We start from the raw sequence: 25,023 nt of genomic DNA on the forward strand, positions 1-25,023 counted from the left end.
TCCAAAAACTGATGCCATCAACTGGCTGTGAAATTGCCAGAAAAAGAGTCGAGACTGTGTGTCTAACCAGAACCTGTAGTGTTTTTCTGAATGACTCATGTCTGTCAGCAAGTGTGGAAATAACCTGAAATCGAGAGAGCTTCAGAGTTTTGTACTGCATAATAAACTGTTCACTTTAAGCCCCAGTCTAGCAGGTCTACAGACTCGTTTGTTTGCATTGTTTGTGTGAAAGATGCTGTTGCAACTGCAGACACTTGCTAACTAAACATCAAGCCAAATGCAAGGAATACTGCAACCAAATCGGCTTCAAAGTAAGGTTTTAAAATTCTTTGGTTTCAGTGCTAAGGCACAACCTTTATGGTGTCTGTTTCTGGTGTGCATTGCGCAAATTTTTGTAACCAAGATCACCTACTTGACAGCAAGCAACCTCCTGCAACCAGTCACAGAATACTCATTTTTCTCTAGTGACTTGTGGTTGCTGCTTAATAAATATGTAAAAAAGCAAACGTATAGAAAAGAAGATGGGTTTACAAACTGATGTTTCACGCTGGTTTGTGAATGTTTCCTTTTGGACCTTTTGAATTGAGTATTTTGGTCGTTGTAAACCTGACGAGTCAAAGGATTGATTGGACGGAGAAACTGAGTGACAGTCATTTACAAGGTAACCATGCCAATAATCATATCTGCTTTCTTGTCTGTTTCACTCTCAATGGAACCATAATTTACAAAAGGAGCTCATGCTGTATTTAATAAGATGTAAGACTAGCATTTGAGACAAACTTACCAGCAAAGTATTCGTAGAGTTAATCGATGGAGTGAGTATTAGGCTAATTTTCTTATACACTTCTATAGAATCTGACTTCTCTTTAACTTGAAGTTTTAAGGCACTTACACACTGACACAACTTTTCACAACCAGAAGCAGTGCTCGTTCTCTTAAAGTGACGGGTAAGAAGTCTGTTAAATAGCCCCTCTACAACCTCAAAGCCTCCTCGGGGGAGCATGCCATTCAAACAGTGGGAGAATGTGGGAAGAAAATTTGCTGGTGTGAGTGGCTCATTAAAATCCCTGCTTTAATCTGTGGAGACATTGCGGAGTATAAATTGTAAAACTCAGACACCTGTCAGTACCCTCTTGCCTCATAAACTTGAGATGGTTTATCATGATTTTAGGATAACCACTAGATGACTAGAAAATAATACTTTAGCTATTTTGACCTAAAAATCATCAGCAAGGTGTTATTGAGGTATTAAAGTCAGACTTTTACTACCTGGCTTCAGATGAGTTTCCACCTGCTGGCCATTAGAAGGAATGCAGGTTTAAGACAAATTTGCTCTGCCTTCACCTTTGACATCCAGAAAAAGACTGTTGTATACAGTCGGTTTCCAGTTTGTTGTGATGTCAAACAGTGGCTGACACCGCGCTTCTCAAGCTTTTTCTCTCAAGCTCCACCCTCAAAGCCAAAAAAGGTTTGCACCCAATGTAATGCTATTTGCTATTATTATCAATCTCATGCCATTAATGATTAAGAATTTGTGGTGAATTTTAGTGAAATAAAGATTAGCATAATAACATTACGGATCACTTGTTTTTGTTCCCTTTAAAAATCAGTTCACCTGAAATCAAATCTATATTTACCCCGATCATCTACAGCTCATTTACAGAGACTATGCCCAACCAATGGGAGCCCATAGTTTGACATTTGTACCATTGGATTATTTTAGATTAGATTAAATTCAACAACCACATCTGGTCAGACTCTAAGCCTTGTGATGTACATGTGCTGCCATCTCAGTTTGATAAAATTACCAAATAACATGACTGACTGTTAGCTGCTTCTTATATTCTGAGCTAGAGTCACACAGATTAATAAAATGTCACATCTAAAAAGCATACAATTAAAATAGTTTATTTTTCCATTTATCTTTCTTTAACACAAACTTTATTTTCCTATTTATAGTTTTTTTTTTTTTTCATGAAAACGTTGATAAACCTTAAATAGTTTTGTCAGGATTATGACTGGCATATGCAGAATTTTTAATGATTTAGATATCCAGTCTTTTTATTGAATTCTCACTTTGCACATGTATTATCTATTTAACTGGGGAACTTTTGGATCCATCAAAATGGCTTTTGTCTTGTTTTGGAATGAAACTCTGCAAAACACTGTTAATATGAAGAGTTTGAATTGATAAAAAAGTGTAAATGGACCATCGGTTGCCGATGTCATCATCACAGAAAACAGTTAAACTAAACTTTTCCATTAATTTATTGGCAGTTCACTGCAGCGTTAATGTAAGAAGGAGCAAGGTATTCTCGTTACATTAGTGATTGCTATTTCTGCTGACTCTGCAAGAGCATGACATTACGTCAAGATGTTTAGCAGTCATGTTACAATGGTGTCCTTTGTGCCGGCAAAACAACCGTGTGAGTTCTACCAGTGTTTCTGAACAAATAATGCCTGTTGTGCATAGTTCGGGAGAAAGTGTTGTGTTCAGACTTGGCATGTTGGTCTCATGTAAAACATCTCATGTAAGATGCAAGATGAGTGTCTTTCCCCATTCTTAAATATATGTCAAAATAAGGGAGGGTGGGTGGCAATTTTGTCTTGCAAAAGTTCTTGCGACTTTTGAATAATTTTCTAACAGTTGTGTTGATTTTTTTTTTTTCCATCTTTTTTAAAGACTCTCAAAAACAAACTGCCGAGAGAAGTACATTCAGAGATCCAGCTCTTCTGGTCTGTGGTGCAATCATAGATCTGGCTGTGAGATAGGGAGGTGGTTTCAAGATTTAAAATACACTGAGTAATATTTACATGAACTAAATGGGTTGAGATGTTTGTCCAAGCCAAATTTTCAGAATTTGGAAAACATCACAAGACCACTATTTCTACTTCATGCAAATTATTTGCAATCATTCAAAGGGCTGTTAGTCTGACTTTAAGTAAAGAGAACTTGCAAACCAACACTGTCCTACCTAGAACCAACCCGCTAGCATGGCAGAACCCCAAGAGCATACCACTCTCCATGTTGAAAAATAACATAGTGGTACACAGTTAATTTCATGTAATACCAAAGTGTCTACACATATCCAATAAGTTGTACTACTAACAGGTTACATTTTACCTCCAAACTTTGAACTTTGCCGTTTTTTTTGTTGTTGTTGTTTTTAGCAAGAGGGCAAAATTTGTGTTTTTAACAGGTCACCCTTTGCCCGCAAGCTGTCAGATTGGTTCAGTTTGTAATAATGACTTGGTTGTTGTGTTTTGCTGAGTGTCTGTTCCTGGGTTCACATCTTTAAATAGGAGAGGACATCCCTGCAGTGTTTTAATGTGACTGTAATAGAGACTACATGACTGACCCATTGTTTTCCCCTTTCCATCTACTTACCAGTTGGTCAACAGAGATTTCAGTATAGTAATATTCAATTCAATTCAGTTTTATTTATACAGCACCAAATCACAACAACAGTCGCCTCAAGGTGCTTTATATTGTAAAGTAGACTCTACAATAATACCTACAGAGAAAAACCCAACAATCATACGACAACCTATGAATAAGCACCTTTGCAACAGTGGGAAATAAAAACTCCCTTTTAAATGGAAGAAACCTCCAGCAGAAGCAGTCTCAGGGAGAGGCGGCCATCTGCCGCGACCGGTTGGCGTGAGAGAAGGAAGACAGGATAACAGACATGCTGTGGAAGAGAGACAGAGATTAATAACAAGTGTGATTCAATGCAGAGAGGTCTATTAACACATGTTGAGTGAGAAAGGTGACTGAAAAGGAAATACTCAGTGCATCATGGGAATCCCCCGGCAGCCTACACCTACTGCAGCATAACTAAGGGAGGATTCAGGGTCACCTGGTCCAGCCCTAACTATATGCTTTAACAAAAAGGAAAGTTTGAAGCCTAATCTTAAAAGTAGAGATGGTGTCTGTCTCCTGAATCCAAACTGGAAGCTGGTTCCATAGTAAAGATGACCTTCTTAAATGTTTGTCACTAAAACCCTTGTTAATATTAATAAATGGATATATGCATTTTTTTTATTAATAAAGTTGACTTAATAGTTTATATGACAGTCCTATATTATTTGTGGTGTAACATCTTTAACTAGCTTGATATCAGTGATATTAGCTCATTTTTTTTAATATTCACATTGTTACAATTTTACATTAATGTAAAATATATTTTTATGCCACATTTTCAGTAATTATTGATATTGTGATTTCTTTTTACCTTTATGTCCATGTCATGAAAATCAAATTGGGACATTTGTGCACTGGTAAAAATATTCCTTTCTTTAAGCCTTGCTGTCATATAATGAGAAAATTTCCTTAAATCATAAACATATACAACTAACCATATAGGTGGAACTTGGAGAGGGGTGGCTTGTCTTGTTTCAGTATTGTAGTGTAGGCCTATGACATGTTCTAGGTTGACATCATGTCTCCTAGCAACACCATCCGAGTTTTCAGTCATCTGTTTTACAGGGAAGCTCCCCACCCAGAGGCTGAAGCTCTACACATGCTGTTTCTACAAACGGGTTCAAAATCCTTTTTTTTTTTTTTTAAAAACAAAAAGCCTGCTGTTGGATGAGCATATTTTATATTTTCTCATGAAAATGTGAGGGCAGAGTCAAGCTTTGGTTTTGGTTGTTGACATAAAGAGGGTCTGCTGCACGCCTGACAGATGTTTGAGGTAGATTTGATTGGACAGATGAAGACCTGGGGAACGGTTTCTGCTGCAGGTTGCAGTAATGTTTGAGACAGCGGCGATTTGTGTCTGTTCTGTGCCAGACTTTTGTGGAATATAGTTACACACATACACACAGACTCACAGTATCCTCACCGTTCTGTTGTCAGAATTGATAGCAGTAATTACTGCTCTGTGACCAGTGGACCCTGTTAAACCGATGCTAGTTGTTTGTGCGCCTTTTCTGTGAGCTTTGATGCGTACTGTGAACCCATTTCCATCTCGGTGACAGCTGTGTGTCATTGTTCCGTACCACTGAGAGCCATCCAGTACATTGACAATTAATTTTTAAGAGCTGCTTTCTGGTCCACTGGGAATTGTGGGAATTGCTGTCCTCGACTTGAAGCCTTTTTATGCTTCATGTCAAAGTCTTAGCAGATTGGTTTTGACCTGGTTCCCCGGTTTGACCTTTTCACATTTAGCGGAAGGATATGGGTTTATTGGAAATCTTTCCCCACCGTGTCTGTAGACAGAATTTAATACCACAGATTAAATCTGGGACAATCCAATTAATTTTTAAAATCTTCTGTAAGAGCGTTTGTTGCTGTTTTTGGCCAAAGTTAAATTCTGACATTGATCCATGAGTCAATATTCTTAAAAACATGCTGTATACATAACCTGTAAGAAACAGCTGTTGTAGCACAGGGCATTCTGTAAAGTAATTTATCATTCTTGATAAATGCATTTTTTTAATACTGTAAGCATTAATCCATTTTATACATTAAATATAAACAAAAAGCTGCTCTACATATTTATAGTATGCTACAGTATTTTTCTATTAGTCTCTTTTTGAACATTATTTCTAACAACGTTCAGTTGTAAAGATCTAAAAATCCAGTAAAATGCACTGACCACAACTGCTATATTTGGCTATAGATGGCTATACTTTGACGCCAATCTAACACATAGGGACAGGCAAACCACCATACTCACATTCACACGTACGACCAAATTAGAATCACCAGTTGCGTGGGAAGAAGCTGGGGTATCTGTAGAGAACCCACACAGGCTCATAGAGGACATGCAAACTCCATACAGGAAGCCCCTAGCCCAGTTTGGATTCAAACCCAAGATCTTCTTGCCGCATTATGCTCTGTTAAAAAGACTCTGCATCTGTCAACCAATATATCAGACTCTGAGCTTTAGAATCAGAATTAAGTAAAACTGGTGCTCAGTAATCCGATTCAGTGATGTGTGAGTTTGTCTCAGTGGCTCTATTGTTTGGTGCAGTGGCCTTTTATGTGTCAGTCTGGCTTCAGTGCATTTTCTTATTAAACAAATCATGTGGAGAAGAATAAAAAGGCTGAACTATACATGACATAAAGTGATGTCACCCCCGCTACTTCTGCCATATTGACTTCCAATATGAGTGAGACTACTTTTGAGTGCCTTGTAATGTAATTGTTAGTCACTGTTCATATCAGCATGAAATATGAAAAAAAAAATGCTTTTATGCAAAGCAGGCTATTGATAATAATGCCATTGTTCTGCCAGTTGGAGGGGAGGGGGGAGGCAGCATCTACCTTTTATATTAAATAATACAAAATCCATCCATGCATTCATCTGTGCATCATTTTCACCATTTTCATGGGGCACACAGAGATGTGTGGAACCCCCTCTCCTTGGACTTCCAGGGAGACACTAAAGCATTCTGAGATATGTAGCATCTTGTATGTGCAACCCTCTTTTAGTCACTACTGACAGTTTAGTATAGAAGATGTTGGAAATGCTTCACACTAAGCTCTGTTTTTATCAAAACACAGCGGTACAGCATCTGCATCGCTGTAGATGCTTGCTGGGTCTCTGAAGCTTTTTGCCAGAAGTCATGGCCTTCCTCTGTAGATGGAGTCTGCTCAGTTGTTGTGGAGATGAATTAGTTTACTATGAAAGTGAAGCACAGAATTTCACAATAACAGTAGACTGTCCTTGGTGTAATTTGTCAAAAAAAGAAGTTTCTTGAAGTATTGTGGGCAGTTGAGACAAAGATGAGTCAGCCTGCAAACCAAAAGTGTGTAAATGCCCGGCAAATATTTTGATGCTGAATAACCATCATGTATTCTAGGCTTAGTTGAAAAATAGTTGTAAAAGGAAGATTGTGCCATCTTTGCAAATGAGCATCCCTTCTGAACACCCCTGAATGTTTGTGTATGGCAATAGGGTTGTTTTTTTTTTTTTGTTTTTTTTGGGGGGGGGTGTTGTATTTTATTGGTTAGACCAGCAGTCCCCAACCCCCGGTTCGCAAGAGTTGAGGCTCGGGTGTGAAATTTATGGTTTTCTGGGTTTTTATTATTAACTTGGTTTCCCCGGGTCTTTCCGGTGTTGTAGTTGTGTGTCTTATTTCGGAAAAAAAATTTACGCGTTACCATAGCGACCAGAGAGCATTAAGGGGCAGAGAGGAGGATGTTACTCTCAATGTTGTTGGTGCATTTCAGGAGGACGCTGCTAATAAAGTTACATAATTATGCAGTGAATTAGTGTTTATTATTATATTTACAAAATCCCACAGTTTTTGTCTTGGTCGCATCATTTTATTTTGTTGTATTTATCCGCAACACCTTAAAGGCCGGTCCATGAAAATGTTGTCTGACATAAAACCGGTCCATGGCGCAAAAAAGATTGGGGACCGCTGTTTTAGAGGGAAAAAATACAAGAAGTAAGCACTGAGGAAGCTGTGAGGGAAAGGTGAACTGATGTTGTGCATAGTGAAACAGACTTTATACAGATAAACAAAAATAACATGAATTTATTTTGTATATATTTGCCTGTCTATCATAATGTGGGGTAGTCAGACTCGAACGTCAAGGAAGGTGGTAGGGAAGCAGACTATGCAGACATTTCAGGTTTCCAAGGTGAGCAATTTATTTACAGTGAACTTAATTTAATGTAACTTAACAAAACTTCCCCCCAAACCAACTCTATTAACAAAACTCAACATAACATGGCTCTGGTAACACAGCTCACCTCTACTCTCCTGCATCTGGTAGAGACTGGCTTTAAATAGGGCCATCAATTTCCCTCCATTTGCCCAGCCAGTACCACTCACTCAAACTGAGGGATGTAAAACTCTACACAGATGATTTAAAAACACAAAACCTCTTCACACTTCTAATTGGCACATTTACACAACTAAATGGCAGTATTAACAAAAAGAAAAACATTCAACAAATTCCTTTAAACCTTAACACAAACAAAAGGAAGCATCTCTATGGAAAAAGAAACCCCTCCACTCGGTTTGACCTGCTGATGTCATGTTTGACATCATCAGGATTTTAAAATGAGGAAATGCCAGGTGGGCGTTTCCCCACACCTGACCCTCATGAAGACTGAAAAAACAAACAAAGTAAGTATGAACAAATGACTTAATCTGTAACATAATAAAATATAAAGAAACATGACTTAGTATTTGTCTTAATTTGCAGAATGTTTGATTTGCCGGCAACAAAACGCTTACACAAACAAACCCGGGATAGTGAGTGAAGCAATGTTACTTGACAAATAGCAAATCATAGCAAATACATAGAAACAAAATAATGTATACAATGTGCAAAAAAAGGTAAACACATATGGGACAAATGGAGAGCACTGCAACTGCTCCTCCACTTTGTCACACATAAAGAAAGCAATTTTTGTTTTTGTTTTTTTAAAGACACTGTCTGACCAGACCACTGCGCAAATATGACAACGGACACATCGGTCACGTTGACCATGTTACAGTTTTGCATCGATGTTTGTTCAAACTGTTATTGCCGAGTTGCCGAGTCCCCGCTTAATTTAAAATCATGGATGCTGTTCCTGCGTCCCAGTGTTTTCAAGTATTTACTGCATTTGAAGGACTGAATCCTAAAAGTTGTGAGCAAGAAACCGATAATCAGAAGTGAATAGGATTTCATAACAGATGATGACTTTTGACCATTAGATTGAAATGATCTATAACAAGTGGAACATTAAAAACAGAGTTTAATGGTTTAATGCAACACAGCACTGTCCCACGCTCTGTGTTCCCTCCCAGAGTCTATGATAGATCTTGTTTTGTCATGGTAACTGTCGGTGTTGTGGGTAGCTGGCCTTTAACGTCGCCTAAAGGTCACCAACATGAGCTGCATGACTCCTCAGGGTCTGGACACAAGCAGACACTAGACCAGCTCAGAGCCAAGAAGATCACATTTTCTCTGTTCAGCCTTTATCGCTCAGTCTCTTTGGTCAAACATGTTTAAAGTTTGTCATCAGGTGCAGAGAAGGTACAAATGACAGCGTATTGCTGTTTTTATTCCAAAAAGTGAATTTTAAGAAGGTTACTCAGTTATCCACACTTTCTGTACATCAAAGCTTCAGTGGATTCGGCTGAAGATCCTGCTGTTAATTTCTGTCTTACAGTTGTGATGCTGTTATTGACTGAATTGTATTTCATTTATTTTATTTTTAATGAAAATTTAGAAAAACATGTCTCTTATAGTTCTGTTTCTTTTCTTGATGCTCTATTTTTCTATATGAACATTTGGGTGATGAAGGGTAAAATGTGAATGAAGGTATTTCCCACGCAAACTGGAAACCAAAAGGTTGTTAAGCAGAAGGGTTTTTATGCCCTGGTCCATGGATCTTTTATAATTTTCTGCATCTGTTAGTTTACAGTTCTTTTGCTAATGTTTGTGATGGCAGTAAAATTAAAGTGGGTCAGTTGTGCTTGATTAACAGTTCAAAAATAATCCTTGTTTATTTTGAGAGCGCTTTTTTTTTTTTTTTTTTTTTTTTTTTTTCTTTGAGTCATAAAATAAGCTGTACACAAAGAAATGACAAGGCGTTATCCATGGACATGCAGCACCCAAAAAAGTCATTGCGTTGTATTGCTGGGGATGGATGAATGACCATCTTGCTTAGGAGAAAACAAATCCTCTTATCCTTTTTTAGAAAGCAGCCAAGCTCTGATGTCCAGCTTCTGAGGTCAGTGGAGTGCCAGAAAAGGTTCAGACCAACATTTATAGCTTGATATTAATGGAATCAGTTTGTCATGTTAAAATGTAAGTGTTCACACTTACATGGAGGAAGTGGAGGAAGCTACTGTGGTGCATTAGTTGTGTTCCTAATGTTAGATAGGAAAAAGAATGCACAGTGTAAGACCAGGTTGTATCCAATGTTTCTGTATGTTTTTTCCATCTGCTTCTCTCATGTCTCTCATGGTTGCTGAGAGATCCCTAAGCCTGTGTGACTGGGACTCAGAGAAATGAGGAAGTTCACATCTATTCAGAAGCTGCTGTCTCTCATGCAAAGTGGAGTATGTTGTTTCATTCAGGCGTTGGGTGAGTTTTAAAGGTGAGAGAGAAAATAAAGAATGCATTTCCTCCATTCCAGTTGTATGTATTTTTACCTGCTTCCTGTTTTGCCACAGCTAACCACACACACACACACACACACACACACCAGGGTTTCCCTGACCTGAGGCTGCTCTGCTCTTGTTCTTTTCCATAATAACGATACATGCAGTCGTTTATCTTACAATGGAAAGTGCCCCGGGATTGCAGTTGTTTCGATTCAGACTGCTTAAATAAAATAGACTTAATCTGATAAGGTGTGTGTGTGTGTGTGTGTGTCCATCTGTCTCCTGAGCTATCTTATTTAGCCCCACCCTCTCATTACACAGAGAAACTGGGAGAGTCTGAGGCACAGAAAGTAGCAAGAAAAACAAGGGAAAGTTCAAAAACTATACCTCATTCTCAGCAGGAAACCAGTCAGTTGGTCAGGCTTACATTTATAGTTGGGAGATTTTTGTCAGTTTCTGTAAGTCATTCATTTGGTTGGTCTCTCTGTCAGATGGTTTAGTTAGTTGGTCCATCAGTTACAGAAGCAGAAATCTGGTCTGCAAATTAACACTAAACACATTAAGACAGAACCAATAAACTACTCCCTATGTCCCTGCAGCCAGTCAGCTGCTTAGTGAAGGGAGTGGCTTTCTGCTCTGCTGCCTGCAGCTGTATTGCAGTCATTCACCAGGTCATCCAGTGAGCCAGCCTCCTAGCCAGCCAGTCAGCCAGTCAGTCAGTGGTTGTAAATGCAGGGCTGCTGTTCAGCTGCTCTGAACTCCTTGTATCTCCCCTCAGGATCTTACACCATTGAATCAGCTGAGGAGCTGCTGAGAGGTAAGAAGTTGTGACTTTCCAGAAGTTTGGCAACATTTTGGAGCAGCTGTCTGACTTTTTGTGGGCATGTGATAGGCTGCAGGGTTTGTGTGCAGAAAGGAAAATTGTATTTTAAAAAAAGTCAGTTTTGAACAAGGAAATGTAGTCGCTGCATCTGTGGAATGCGATCACACCCTTTTCTACAAGTTGAATTGTGTTAGCATGTTGTTGCGCTCGGCTGCATCATCCAGGCTGCTCATTATCTGGGCTCTGAATTTTCTCACATTCTCAGTCTCATGACAGTGGTGATGCTCTGAAGGCAAGTATTAGGCTGGTTTATTAAAGGCTGACTTCAGTGTCTATATCAGAAAACACCACCAGTTTGACTCTCACTTGTCTGTTATTTATAACTTTTTTTGGAGAACTTTAAGTTAATTGTGAAAGAAAAAGATCAAAAAGCATAAAGAAAATAAAAGAGCTAGTATGAGAACAAACTGATCCTGCTTATTGACTTGTGGTAAGCTCCAGAAGTTAAGGGGCTTTTAGACTTTCTCAAATAATTTTTCTTCTTTCGGGGTATATGTAATTTCTTAGTGGAAGGTTTGAGATCATTTGTCTATCCAGTGTGTAACATTTCCTCAAAAGTCATTCTGTGACAGCTTCACAAATGTTTTAATCTTAATGCCATAAAGACTGACCCAGTCTTCCTCGGTCATCTGTGGATTCAGTATGTATGTATAGTGAATTTGCTAGAGTTACATATGTTCACCAGTGTTGACCAATTATAGTACACTTATCTGGGTATGAGCTGAATTCAAAGGCGGAGGCTGAATTCCAATCCTCTGCTAAGTTTTTAGTTTCCAAATCTTCAATTTATGCATTTAGTGTATAATATAAGATCTTTAATCAACAGGCTAAACGGTGTATAAGATTCTGATATGAAGCTCTTTGTTAAACAGTACTTTGTCATTATTTTAGAGTGTGTTTGAGAGGATCTGCCTGCTTAATTATGTTGATGTGCTTTTACAAACTTCTCAACTGTAGACATATTTTTTTTTAAAATTACAAATTATTTGTAATTACAATAATACCAATTATGATACCTGTGCAAACATTAAATTTTATATCCAGAAACATACTGCCTTTTTTCTCAGGAAATGTAGTAGCATTGCAGGATGTTGCATTGCCAAGATATTCAAGGTGCCCTTTGGCAGATGTGGCGATATTGGTTGTCAACAGAAAGTAGTCGTATGTTTATCAGCGTTTTTATTGAGGTTGTCCATGGAAGCTTGCGATTTGTGTCCTGCTTTTGAGCTTTGTGGTTTGCACTTTATTTTTACTTGCTTTTGCGCTTTCCCGTTCACTCGGTGGTTATGATTCAGTCACCACCAGGTTAAAATTGGGTGACATCTCTTTTACACCTAGGAAAACGCTGCTAGGCAATTTTTACATTCAGTGACCGATTGAAGCAGCTGGGGCAACCAGTTTGTTTCCCCAAGGCTGTGTGCAAATACCCTTAACCTCTGGTCAATTGCACAGGTCACTTGTTGGGAGTGAGCCTGTCTTCAAACAGTTGCAGTTCAGCTCAGACTGACTGTAGCCACAATGACAGATTCGCAAAGGTTTGCAACTCGTGTGTGACAAGACTCTTTACAGTAGTGCACTCGACTCAGCTGGCTGCCAGCTGGTTGTATTCTGGTTATATTCCTATATAAAAGGTTCCAGAGCACCAATGCCAATTTGCAGTTAAGTTGACTTCATGCAGCAACTACGTCACAATTTATGGAAGAATTTCTGTTTTAAATATACACGGTTTTGGCTGGACTCTGAATGTAGGTAGTTATTTGAATTTCTGTATTGAGATGAGATGGCAGAATGATTTTTGTCTTATTGCTGTTTGTTTGTTTGGTTGGTTTTTTTTCACCGTCTTGATGCACCAAAGCTTTTCTTTGAAGACTGCATCTGACTGTCAATGGTTGCAAACTGGCCCCAGTCTTCTATTTGAAAGGAAAGAAATTGCAAGTTGATTGCACGTGGTCAAAATAAAAATAATTTTGCTAAGGCTGCTGTCTCCAACCACTTTCCCTGGTGAGGCACAGTGGGAGGAAAAAAAATAAAATAAAATTCTTGAGGCTTACCTTTGTATTCTTCACCTTCATTTCAGTAGGAAGCCGTGGGATTAGGTATGAGAGCAAGGCTTTTGGAGTATCAAGAGATGGGCAGATGGTTGGTTTTGTTTTTTTCCCCCCATATATAAATATATTTAAAAAAAAAAAAAAAAAAAAAGAGCAGCTGTATCCCTAAGTAAATTTGTATTTAACTGATATCACGAGAAATTAATTTGCTTTTAAAATAATAATAATAATAATAGTAATGATGATGATGATGATGATAAAGAAATTGAATATTTTTGACAGGAATTGTTCGCAGGGAAGGTCAGGTGTCTTTGATGTATTTAATTACCATCCAGAACCCACATGTTGGTGCCACTGAATTATTATTTTTTTGATGATTTGTGTAAAGTGTGTATATGTGTGTGACAAAAAGCCTCTTCCACTGCGTAGGACTAAAGCACATTTGCTGTGTTTAAACAGTATTATCTCAGAACTGGTTTGACTGCAGAGGGGGGAATGGTGTCATTTGAAGCCTGTAATATGTTGTAATAATTTGCAGAGTTCACTTGATGTGACTGAAAATGTTGGTAATAAATGCTGCTTCCTCCTACTCGTATGTGACAGGCATTTCCTCTTTTGTGATTTATATTGGAGGCGATACTAAAGTCAATATTTGACTCTGGTTTCTGTGAAAAGAAAGAAGCAGTTTTTAAAAAAAATAATATGCCCCATGAAACCTTGAACTCTTTTAGTCATTATTAAAACATTGCTCTCCGCCGAACCTTGAGGAACTGAAAGAAAACCACATCAGAAAAATTCATTTTGTTGCTTTAACAGCTTCACTTTCCGGGCTTTACTGACACTTTGGAAGTAAACATGAATATGAATTTGTCTTTTATTTTGTATTCTCATGTGAGAAACACAGTTGAAAAGAAACCAAAATATTGACTTAATAACATTTAAGTATAGTTAATTTTTTATATTTTTTTAAATAGTCAACTGTTAACCTTTAAAAGGCAGTTTTATGTTTTTGTATGTTGTCTGTATAATTACTTGCTTAAGGCTTGTAAAATCATCAATCAGGCTTAAAAACAAAACATGCACAATAAGCTTATAGAAGATACTTTTCCCTATTTTATCATATTCATCATGGGAAAAAATGACACTTAAATTTAAGCAAATGGAACAAGAAAAGGTCACAAAGTACCTAAATTAGATTGAGGACCTACAGACCAGAAGATCTTGATTGAATTAAAGTGTTAATAGGATTTTGCAGACAGTGTATGCTGATTAGATCTGCAGAGTTCAGGTATTATCTGCTATTTACTACACTGTCCCTATATTTAAAAAAACAAACAGTATTTGCTTGTTCTACCCGTTATTGCTTTGCATAAATATCATGTTAGAACATTTAAATGTGAAAAGTAGTTACTTAGTGAAATGTAAGATGAGCTAATAAATGCTGTGTAATTACCAAATCACTTGGCTTTAGGACCCTGGAGTGTGGGGCAGACACTCCATCTGATAATGATGCTGTGTGCTTTTTTTGTTTGTTACTCTCCTGGGGCTTATGGCAGAACCACACATCCAATCAGCTGACTAATCACGTGACTGTCAACTCAATAAGCAATGAAGGAGGCCAGAGTTTTAAGGAAAATGATAAAGAAGTCAAACACAGTTAGTTATACAGAGCAAAATGGACCAGTGTTTGATTGTTTCAAAGCTGAGTGAAGTAGATTAGAGGATGGTGGGGCTCCTCAGCGATTGGATTTTGTAGCATTCAAGTTTATCTAGTGTTTTATCTCTGCGAGTTCCAGATCCTTGATGGTTAATGTATCAGGACAGCTTGAATGGAAATGTACTGTTCTTAGTTAGGTCTGTGCTCTCTATGAGTTGTGGCTATGTTGTTATGCCATTGTCAGTCCCAGTTCGGGGTCATTGCCTGCATAAATTACAGCATTGCAATCATTAATTTGTTGAATTTACTGTAAATAACATTGTTACCCTTTGCTGTCATTGATCACTTGCTCTCATTGGTGCTACAATTAACATGAATATTTATACCCATACTGTTATTAATGTTGTAGGCTAGTTATGCTAACAGTATTATATCAGGTCTGTTGGTGTAGGCAAGTTGGCTGCTGTAAAGCTGCAGTGAGAGCATTGCTGGGAATAAATCCCGTTGGATTCTCGGTGGGTGTTGGACTCACCCACCAGCTGTGGGTGCCGTTTGTCACTGATTCTCTTTATAATTGTTATGGACAGAATTTGTAGGTGCAGCAAAGGGGTGTGGCGTGTAGGATTTGGTGATCTTGGGATCTCATCTCTGTTTTTTGCAGATGATATGGTTCTGTTGCCTCCACTGAGCAATGACCTGCAGCTTACACTGGGGTGGGGGTATAGCAGAGTGTCTCAGCTTGGATGAGAATTAGCATCTCCAAGTGTGAGGACATGGTTGGTGGTCAGAATGGGTGGCATGCCACCACTGGGTTGGTCAGGAGTTCTGGTATCTCAGGTGCTACTTCATGCACAAGGGAACTGGTCTGTTGTGGTGAAGTGAGAGATGAGTTTGAAAGTGAAGCTGATGATTTTACTCTGTTCACTATGACCAGAAGCTGTAGGTAGCGACTGATGGAATGAGAGCTGCTATTGCGTAACTATTGGCAGGTTAATGTTTAATTTGACTGAGTAAACATTTGGGTTGCAGTCTGGCTGCGTAATGTCTAGAAAAGTTTATTGCCAATGACAATGTATGACATAGTGGTAAGTAGTAAATTAAAGCGGCATGTGTGTTTTTAGCTCTTTTTGGTTAGTAAGCATTCATCATACAATGGTTGCAACACTCAAATATGCTGGAAAAACAGCAGATTCTCCATATTTAACAAATATGCTTTGTGTAAAGCTCCATACACAGCAGTCTCAGCGGTATTCTGTTTACAAGTCTAGAGCTGTTGGACATAACCAAGTTAAACACATCACAACTATTAGAGTCATGAGACCACAATGCTCAATTGTGTCTCTGCACATTAGTCTAAATTCCAGCATTCTGGTCTGATTTGTATTTGATCAGGTTTCATGTGGCTGGATGTAATAGAATTTCTTTCTATCACGGCAGGGCACGAAGAGCTCTGCAAATGGAATTTGATGATTGTTGGTTTCTTGACAGACTCTCTTGTTATAGTGTGACTTGTTAGTGGCTCATTGCTGTGGGGTTGTTTTTCACTGCGCTTGCAAATAATTCCTTGTCAAATTCTCCTCAGTCTTCTCCTCCTTTGAATTTTCTGTTTTGAAGTTTATCCATCATTACTGCAAAGATATGTGGCAGCAAGGATGTGCCAGACTGTGAGCAGGTGGAAATGCTTTCATGAATTGGATGTACTGTTGTGTATTACAAGCTGAGTACAGCCAAACATATTGATGTTGATGAAAATGTCACAGGTTTTTACTGTGTTACTATAAACACAATCTGTCTGATCACTAGTCCTTATGTGTGGATATTCAAATAGGAGATTGGCCATATTATTGGCTTTTTAAAGGTTTTTATCTCATCTGCAATTTCAGAATTCAAAGTGGAACTTTATTCCTCCAGTTATACGCTGATCTGCTGCCGTGGTTCAGATTTAATTATCTCAATAACTGTTGAGTTTATTTTTTGTTCCCTGAGGGGTTTATTTTCCTTTCTTAAACTGAAATGAATTTGTGAAGCACTTCTCTGATTTCGAAACCCACCTATTGCCACTGCTGCCAATATGTTGCCAACAGAGGCCTTAGTGGGACATAGAGGACATTATAAAAGTTAAGTACAGCAACTCAGTATGCAAACAGAGACACAAGAGGACATGTGACAGGCATAGGATAGAAACCACGGGATGCTATGTCTATGTAGCTAAATACAAAAACAGATGGGTAGTGTGAAATACACAATACATGAATATTATTATTTAAAGTGCATTATAATCTTGATGGGGATTAACCATGTCCTTGTATTGCTGACACCTAAATGATTGCATTGTAGTCTGGTGAAAGTTATTTTTGCTGTAACCCGTAAGCCTGCCACTAAGTTAGTTAATGGAAGTTGGAAATTGGTCACAAAGAGGGTGCTCCAACAAAAAGCCCCTTGTGGCTGAGCTGGTTACTAACAGATTATTGCGTTTGTCCAAAGTTTGCACTCTCCTTTGCTCTCTTTCTTCCTCCAAGAGCTGTGGTGAAACTTAAAAAACCCCACTTTCGTGTATAGAGCGTGATCAGTGCTCTGCATACGGCTTATTTAGTGAGTCGGAAATGCACAAAAGTGGCACATCAAACTAAGTTTAGTTTTACTACTGTTTACATTCAGTACCGCCATCTTGGATTAATAACTCAAGGTTGCTGGGGCTGCTCTAAGTTTTCGAGCTGAAGGGGTGTTGTAGATTTAAATTGGGGATGGTAACTCTGAAATTCCAACTTCCAGTTAATACATGAACACACCATGAAGCCTAAGTTATCATTAGGGATTAAAGTGTTATGGAGAAAGTTAGGACTTTCTGATCAACCGCATAAAAAAAATATTCAGAAAGTTTCTTCTTGTTGGTAGGGATGTTGAAGAACAAAATAAAATGAGATATTCTAATTCCATAAGGTTAGCATTAGGATTAAAGATTAAGGAAGGTGTAATGTAGGTAAGGAGTGTAGTGGAAATGCACTAGAATATTGGTGTTTACATATGTATGAAGTAAATGTAGTGTCTACTTTACTCTTAATTTGTTAGTTGTTTTTTTTTTCCTCTTAAAAGATAAGAACTGACGAGTACCATATATCTGAGCATTATTGGTTAAACTAGTGGTACTGTTAAAATCAGTATTATCGTTATATGCACTTCTCCCAATGTTGTTTGTGCAGTTCACTCCTGTAGACATAATTTAGAGTGTTCTTTTTTTGTGATGAAAGCAGCACTCTTTAGACCTCTTGGCTACATTCATGCTTTTGATCTTTCTGCTCCACCGTGCCAGATGTGCCTCACTGTTTTGCTAAGTGGGTCTGATTTGCTGAAAGGTTTGGAACAATGCAAGACATAAACCAGGAGGACGCCTGAGCAAATTGAATAATCAAGGGTCAATCTTCACCCATGTTAGCGGTTATTGATCGCTTGGCTCCACAGAATAGATTGCTAATGACAGCACAGGTTTTCAACAGAGTCCACAGCAGAGATGGGAAACAAATTAGTCAGATCTGGTTAAAGCGATTTAGAGGCCACAACAGTCAAATGCAAAGGTCTCTGACAAATGTCTGCTGCTTCTAATAATAAAGGCTTACTGAGAAACAAACATTGGTACATTAGCTTGAGAGGACAAAAGTAAAATACATGACTTTCTTTCCACCAATGTTAATGCTTTGTTTTCACAGTGAGTGTCTTTATCATTGTTTCTCTGTCAAGTATGGACAGCTGGCGTAAGTAAGCCAATTCTCAGCTGTTGTACTTGGTTTTTAAAGCAACACTTTCTGTTTTACTTTCATTTTGCTTCTGTAGTGTCTCCTTTTGTTTGTTTCATTTTTTTTGTTGTTGTTGCTTTGGTTTTATTTGATTCAGGTTGCTTTACATATTGTACATATATTTATTACTTTTTAGATTTAGATTTTTAGATTTAGATTAGCCATTTTTATATTTTGCTTGTTTTACATTATTGTATTTTGCACAACTCTGTTGCTTGTGAAGCTCGCACACAAGAATTTCACTCACATGTACTGTACCACTGTACCTGCACATGTGATGTGACAATAAAAGTGATTTGATTTGATTTGATTTGATTAAATTGCATAAAGGATTCACAGGAAACATTTTGTGGGTGTACTTAATAGTTATGTTAAACGAGCTAAATGAGTTTTCTCCTGCGGTCACCATGCAGTCAGTATGGTTTCTAATGCAAACTGGACATTAAGATACATAAAATATATAGATTTTTATTTTTTTAATACAGTAGTTGCTCATGGCTGTTCTCAGTGGTTAATGTAATGAACAAATTGCACATAACAATGCTACTAATGGGCACAGATGCAATTAAAGTAAACAAGACTAAATTTGTCTGATTGTTTCTAAAGAAACAAGCACTGTATTTCTTTGGTATTACAGATTAAAGATTTAAAAACTGGCAACCTAATAATGAATAAAGATGTCATATTTCAATTCTCATTTATCCATACATCCATTATCTACTGCTTAGCTGAAGTCGGGTAACAGTAGCAATAGGTCTTCCAGACATCACTCTCTTTAGTAACACTATCCAGGTCCGCCAGGGGGAATCCAAGGGGTTGCCAGTCCAGATGAGCTACATAATCTCTCCAGCAGGTTTTGAATCTCCCCTGGAGTCTCCTTCCAGTTAGGCATGCTCAGAAAACCTCTAAAGGGGGAGAGTGCCCAGGAGGCATTCAGACCATATGGCCAATGTCCTCAACTGGCGCCTAGGCAAGTCCAGTTCACAACGTTCCAATCTACAAATTATTAAAGTACTAAAAATTTAGATTTCCCCAGAAGTTTTTTTTTGTTTTTTTTTTAGCTCGGTTACTATAACAAATTTAGATTGACTCCATATTTAGATTTAGATTGACCTTCTGTGCAACTGGTAAACATGATGTTACCATTTGGGAGTTTAAATTGTGAAATTTAAATGTCTGACATTAAAATTCAAAATGCCTATCCTAGAAAACACCCACCACTGTGGTGGGTGTTTTCTGTAGGGCTTTTTTATTTTTTGTCCCTTCTGATCATGTTAATACTATAATGTGTGTTGTGGCATTTGGGCAACTTCTAGCTTTCATATTATTTACTATAATCTTTGTTGAGCTCAGCTTATGATTAGGCATATGATGAAGAAGCCACTCAAACTTCTTCAGTAGCAGGTTTATCAGAGAGCCACCTCGACAGGACAAGACTCGGATGTCTATCTGCATCTAAAGGACAAAGGTCACTCTTTCGAGGACACCAATGTTCACATTTTGGACAGAGAGGACAGATGGTTCAAAAGAGTAGTGAAAGAAGCCATCTATGTCCACTGTGAACGACCATCCTTAAACATAGGTGGTGGCCTATGACACCAACTGTCAGCCATCTATAATCCAGTTTTCAGATCCCTTCCCAGATGCCTTAACGCCCACTCACATCCTGGGCCTTTTGACCTCAGTAAATCACATAATAGGGTGGGGGTAGGGTTCACAATGAGTTCACCCGAAACCTTTGCTGATTGTGACCTACACCCGTTTTCACACCTTGGCCCGTGTGATTAGGTTGACGATCAATAAGGGGTCCAGGACCCTCTTAGGGACACTCCTAGGGTCTTATAATCTGGGGCTCTCCACCAGTTGCTCTTAGAACTGAAGAAGCTTCTTGGATGAGAGGTGAAACGTCTTCAAGGAAACTTAAAGAAGTCCAGACGCTTTTCCTTCCGAGCTCCTAAGAGGAAGGGATATTTATACTTCTGCCTCTGTCTGTTCTACGAAGCATTTAATCAGAGGGTGAGGTTCGATGAACCTAACATAGCTAATAAGCTACAAATACTTCTCCAGAGGCTTGCTATTTTTAATGCTTAAAGTTTAGTTGTAAAGGTTAAACTGCAGCGAGGAGATACAGATGAACCCACTGAATGTGGATAAATAATTAACCCAGGATAGGCCGTCATCAGTGTCCTGCTGCTTTTTAGTAGTACAATGGAAATTTTTACACATCCTTTTGTTGGGATGTGTCTCTGTAAAAACCAGTGTTGTTGGATCTAAAAAATGTATTGTGATACAATATGCTAAAACCTTTAACTGATGATTTTTTTTGTTTGTTTGTTTTTGTTTCACTGCTTCCTGAAAACACTTTTCATCTCGTCATGTAAACTGTGAACACTCACATGCTGCTAGGTAGCTCTAAACTCGACACAGAAATCAGATGTTTTGCTCAGAGCCATCTGGTCCTGTGAGAGTAAATCTAATTTGGAAATCCAACTTGGGTTTGGTTGAAATGTATTAAACTGAAATGAATTATTTATTGATTTAATTTGAAATTAATTAGGCTCAAGGTTGCATTATGTATAAAGATCTAATGAACCCCAAAGATGAAACGCTTTTTTTTTTTTTTTTTTTTTTTTTTCTTTTTTCTTCCCCCCCATCTGCAGATAATTTGTTTTAGAGTTCGACATAAACTACAGGCTGATGTTTCTGTCTACATTTCTATATGAATCTGTTAAACCTGGATTAAGAAGCATACTTTTTCTTGAAAAATAGCACTGGATCTCCTCCTCTTTACCTCTTTCACATCTTGTCAACATGTTCGTGTAATTTATAATCATGGTAATGGTTTTAATTATTAAACAGGAATTATGAACAAGACGAGACAGATGGCAGACACAGTAGTAAATTGGCTACATGGGTAAAAAGTAGCAAATAATTTTGCAGTAACAAAGGCCAGTTCGTGGTCAATGTTAGGTTGCATCAAGCCAACAGGTCAATTTAATTGTGAGGTGTTGATGCTGATTAGAGTCACTGAAGGAATCCTAACATTTAGCCTAGCTTTAAACGTGCATGAAGGCTGGAAAGAAGCTAAAAGCTTCTTCTTATCTTATTGAGTTTGGCTAAATCCACAGAAAGCAGTGAATGTTGGAGTTGCACAGTTTAACTGATCACAGGCCTTGATAATTCTACTTTCGGCTGCTCCCTTGTCACAAGGGGTGACCACAGCGGGAAGCACCGCATGTTTGATTTGGCAGAGTTTTACACTTTCTGACACACCCCCAAAGGGGATTTGTGTCTCCGGCTAGAACTGAACCAGCACATGTTTTAATCACTACATAATGGAGCCAGTAACTCACCATAGCCTATAAACAGAAGTTTTCTGAAAATCACAAAACAAATAATTATTAAGGGTTCCCTTACCTCCCAAATTCCATTATATATTTATTATTATTATTATTATTATAGATCCCTTTATTTTGTTTGTGCCCCTGTCTAAGACTATAAATTTAGTCCCACCAGGCTATGGAAGGGTTCCTTCAGTTGATATTTAATTATTTTATTCATGAATTCTAATTAAAGCTCAAGGAAATGCCCCATAATTTAAAACACGAGTTTCATCTTTTTTTTTTCTTTTTAAGAGTTCAGTGAATTTCTTTTTTTAAAATTCTGCCTGTAATCATGTTAAATGATTATCTCTCTCTGACTATGATTTTTGCCATCATCAAACAGGCCTACAAGACCTAAATCACCGCCATGTAAACTCCAAAACAATACAGTTTGTATGACGTCGATCAGGGTCGATTTGTCTGTCCAATCCAGGCTGAGTGACTAGCCTGTGTGAAGGGAAACCTGAGACAGGAAAGACTGGAGCATGTTGGTTAGCGGCAACTTTCAAAATAAGAGTGAGAAAACTTTCCAGTGGTAAATAGATTATGTTGTCTAGGACAGATTAAAAAAATAAATAAATAAATAAAATGCTCAGTGTATCTGGACTGCCTATCCACCTATGTGTTGGAAACACTGGAATGATGTGAAGTGTGGTTCCAATAAGCCATTTGGTGTTCTCATCCAGGACCTCCAAAGGACTCACTGCCTCTACCAATGTCAGTTAAACATCTTCCTTGTGTGCAATTAAGAATATACTTGTTTTCTGGACTTGTACTGAAATGAATTGTCAGAAAGATTTGCGGTCACTGCAGTAAGGTCAAAATTTAGCTGAAATTTGCTTTGCTGTGACCTGAAACCTCTATGGCTCATGATGAGTAAAGTAATCTTAATTTGCAAGACCCAGGGAATGCTTATAAGGCATTGCAAAGCATTGTAAGGATAAAGAGGTATACATTTAACTTAATAAGTGATTGTAAATGGTAATGTTGGAGCTGTTCCACAGGAAAAACTCCACCAAACTGATTATGTACATACTGCTACAGGCTCAGGACCTGATCAAAAGAACACGCAGGATTTTATGCAAGTAGGCCAAAGAGCAAAGCAGAGCCTTTGTCTTACATTATGTCGTTTATGGGAGATTTACATGTTTTTATTCAGTGATGCTACCTTATTAAGGTCGGCAGGTTTGAAATTTCACCTCCAAATGTTGTTTTAATACATGCACAGTCTAGACTTCACCACCTTCTTTTTCTGTCCTGCACATTAAATGTACAGTGTAATAAGTCAGCGAGTGTTAAGAGCAGCACAGCAGTGAATGGTGAAAATTACACCCCGGGTCTGCCAGAGGGATTTATGTCTCACTGTACAAGTGTAGATTCCCCTGACTGTATGAGCAGCATTGTGACAATAGATGGATATGATACTTTGTTAGGCCACATTGTGAATCCATTACATACTTAATTACAGTGATGGGGAGCCAAGAGGATAAATAATGCATTTAATCATTACTACTATATAAGATTTGATTACTGAGCCCGTCTCAGCTCTATGGGAATGCTCTTCAGTATTGTCTATGTGATTGGTGTTGCCTTTCAAAGTGAATCTGATGTGATATGCAATCTTATATGCAAGGGTATCCACGGCTTATGTTTAGGACATAGTGTACTTGGAAAAATTTACCGTTGCCGTGATGGAAGCAGTGCAGAACCCAGTGGTTGCACCACCTACTTACTATATGACCCTGTATCTGAAACCACCTACAACTAATTTCTTGAATGTCTTTTTAAAGGTTAAGAAAATCCCCTGTTCAAAGGCATTTTTTTAAAGCTCAGTAAATGCACGATGTTCCTACAGTTAATGATAAACTGTAGTAAATAATCATATTCTCAATATTTGGAAAAATAAATATTCAAAACATTTGGTTTGCTGTTTTTATACATCCAAATCAACATCTAAGTCACATGGCACAGGTTGCTGGTAAAGTTTGTTCCCTGATGATAAGGAAACATTTAGCTCTGCAGATTTTGACTTGTTTGCCTGGCTGGCATTATTCAGGAAAGAAAGTTAGAAAAGAAAATCAGTCAGTGTGACTTTTCTTCACACATTTATCAGATTGTCAGAAATGCTGGCTGTTTTTTCCAGAACAGGAAGTCAGTGTTCTGATCTGTTCCTCCTCAGTGCTCTGAAGGCAGATCACATGTTGTAAAGATAAAGTTATGAAGCAAGACTCTTTAGCTTCAGATTGATAAAGTTTCATTTCTCACCGTTTAAACACCATGGAGGATGTCTTCTGATAATTATAAATGCAAAAAGTGTGCTGTTACATTAGGAACAGTATGGAGCAGTGCTTCATGTTAGGAGCTTAAAATATTCAGCATAGAGTATATGTTAATGTGGTCTTAAGACTACCCGTAACCACAAACTAAAGAGCTCTTAGTTTATGCAGCTGCGTGTGTTTGTGCATCAGAGTCAGAATGAAAGCAGTCTGTTATCAGTAAGATATGAAGGATAACAGAGAGGGAGGAGCAAAGCACTACTTCCTGATGGACCTTTTGATAGTAACACTGACGATGTGTCCTCATACAAACACATGTCATCTCGTCTCTTTGCAGAAGCTCTCATTTCTCCTCTCTTTATAGCCATTTCTATTCTGTGTGATTTTTTTTTTTTTTTTTTGATTTTTTTTTTGTTCATGCATTTATAATGTCTCTGTCTTTTATGGTTTTGCTTGTTATGAAGATGGAATGTTCTCCAGTGCCAGAATGTGAACAGCAGGAAACCAGTATCTCTTGTTGTTGGTATATATATTTCTTCTTGATGCATTCTCAATCATCCAGGAAAGTAAATCTCCAAAAAGTTGATTCTGTTCATCTGGACGTAGCGTTTTGTGGGAGAAACATTTCATCACTCATCCAAGTGACTTCTTCAGTCTCAGCTGACTGCAGGTTTCCCCAATCTTATAAACAGTACATTTGCATAATGACTGAAACCAGCCCACTGAAGGAACAATGGGCTGGGAGGTCAGTTCCTCCTCTGAATCGAGGAGGGGGCCTAAGGGTACATCTTTCGCCATCTTACAATGCTGTGATTGCAGCCATTCCCCAACTCTCTGTGAATGGTACTCATGGCCATTGATCAGTGGTCTTTGATCAGTGGGTTTTGGTCAGTGGTTGTTGATCAATGGTCATGAGAATT

The 25,023-nt window shown here is 38.1% G+C and overlaps 1 protein-coding gene across 2 annotated transcripts in view; it reads left to right on the plus strand.

Annotated features, from left to right (window-relative positions):
* Window positions 1-25,023, plus strand: part of rab27b (RAB27B, member RAS oncogene family) — a 71,023-nt gene that overhangs the window by 26,655 nt on the left and 19,345 nt on the right. Inside the window, exon 1 of one of the 2 annotated variants that reach the window (XM_063464332.1) lies at window positions 10,752-10,882. The exons of the other annotated variant lie outside the window; for it this stretch is intronic. The gene's annotated coding sequence lies outside the window, so the exon portion shown is untranslated. Of the gene's footprint in view, window positions 1-10,751; window positions 10,883-25,023 lie in introns of those variants that run through there. 2 annotated transcript variants of the gene reach the window in all.

The sequence above is a fragment of the Pelmatolapia mariae genome, linkage group LG20 (genome assembly GCF_036321145.2).
Source record: "Pelmatolapia mariae isolate MD_Pm_ZW linkage group LG20, Pm_UMD_F_2, whole genome shotgun sequence".
Taxonomy (NCBI): domain Eukaryota; kingdom Metazoa; phylum Chordata; class Actinopteri; order Cichliformes; family Cichlidae; genus Pelmatolapia; species Pelmatolapia mariae.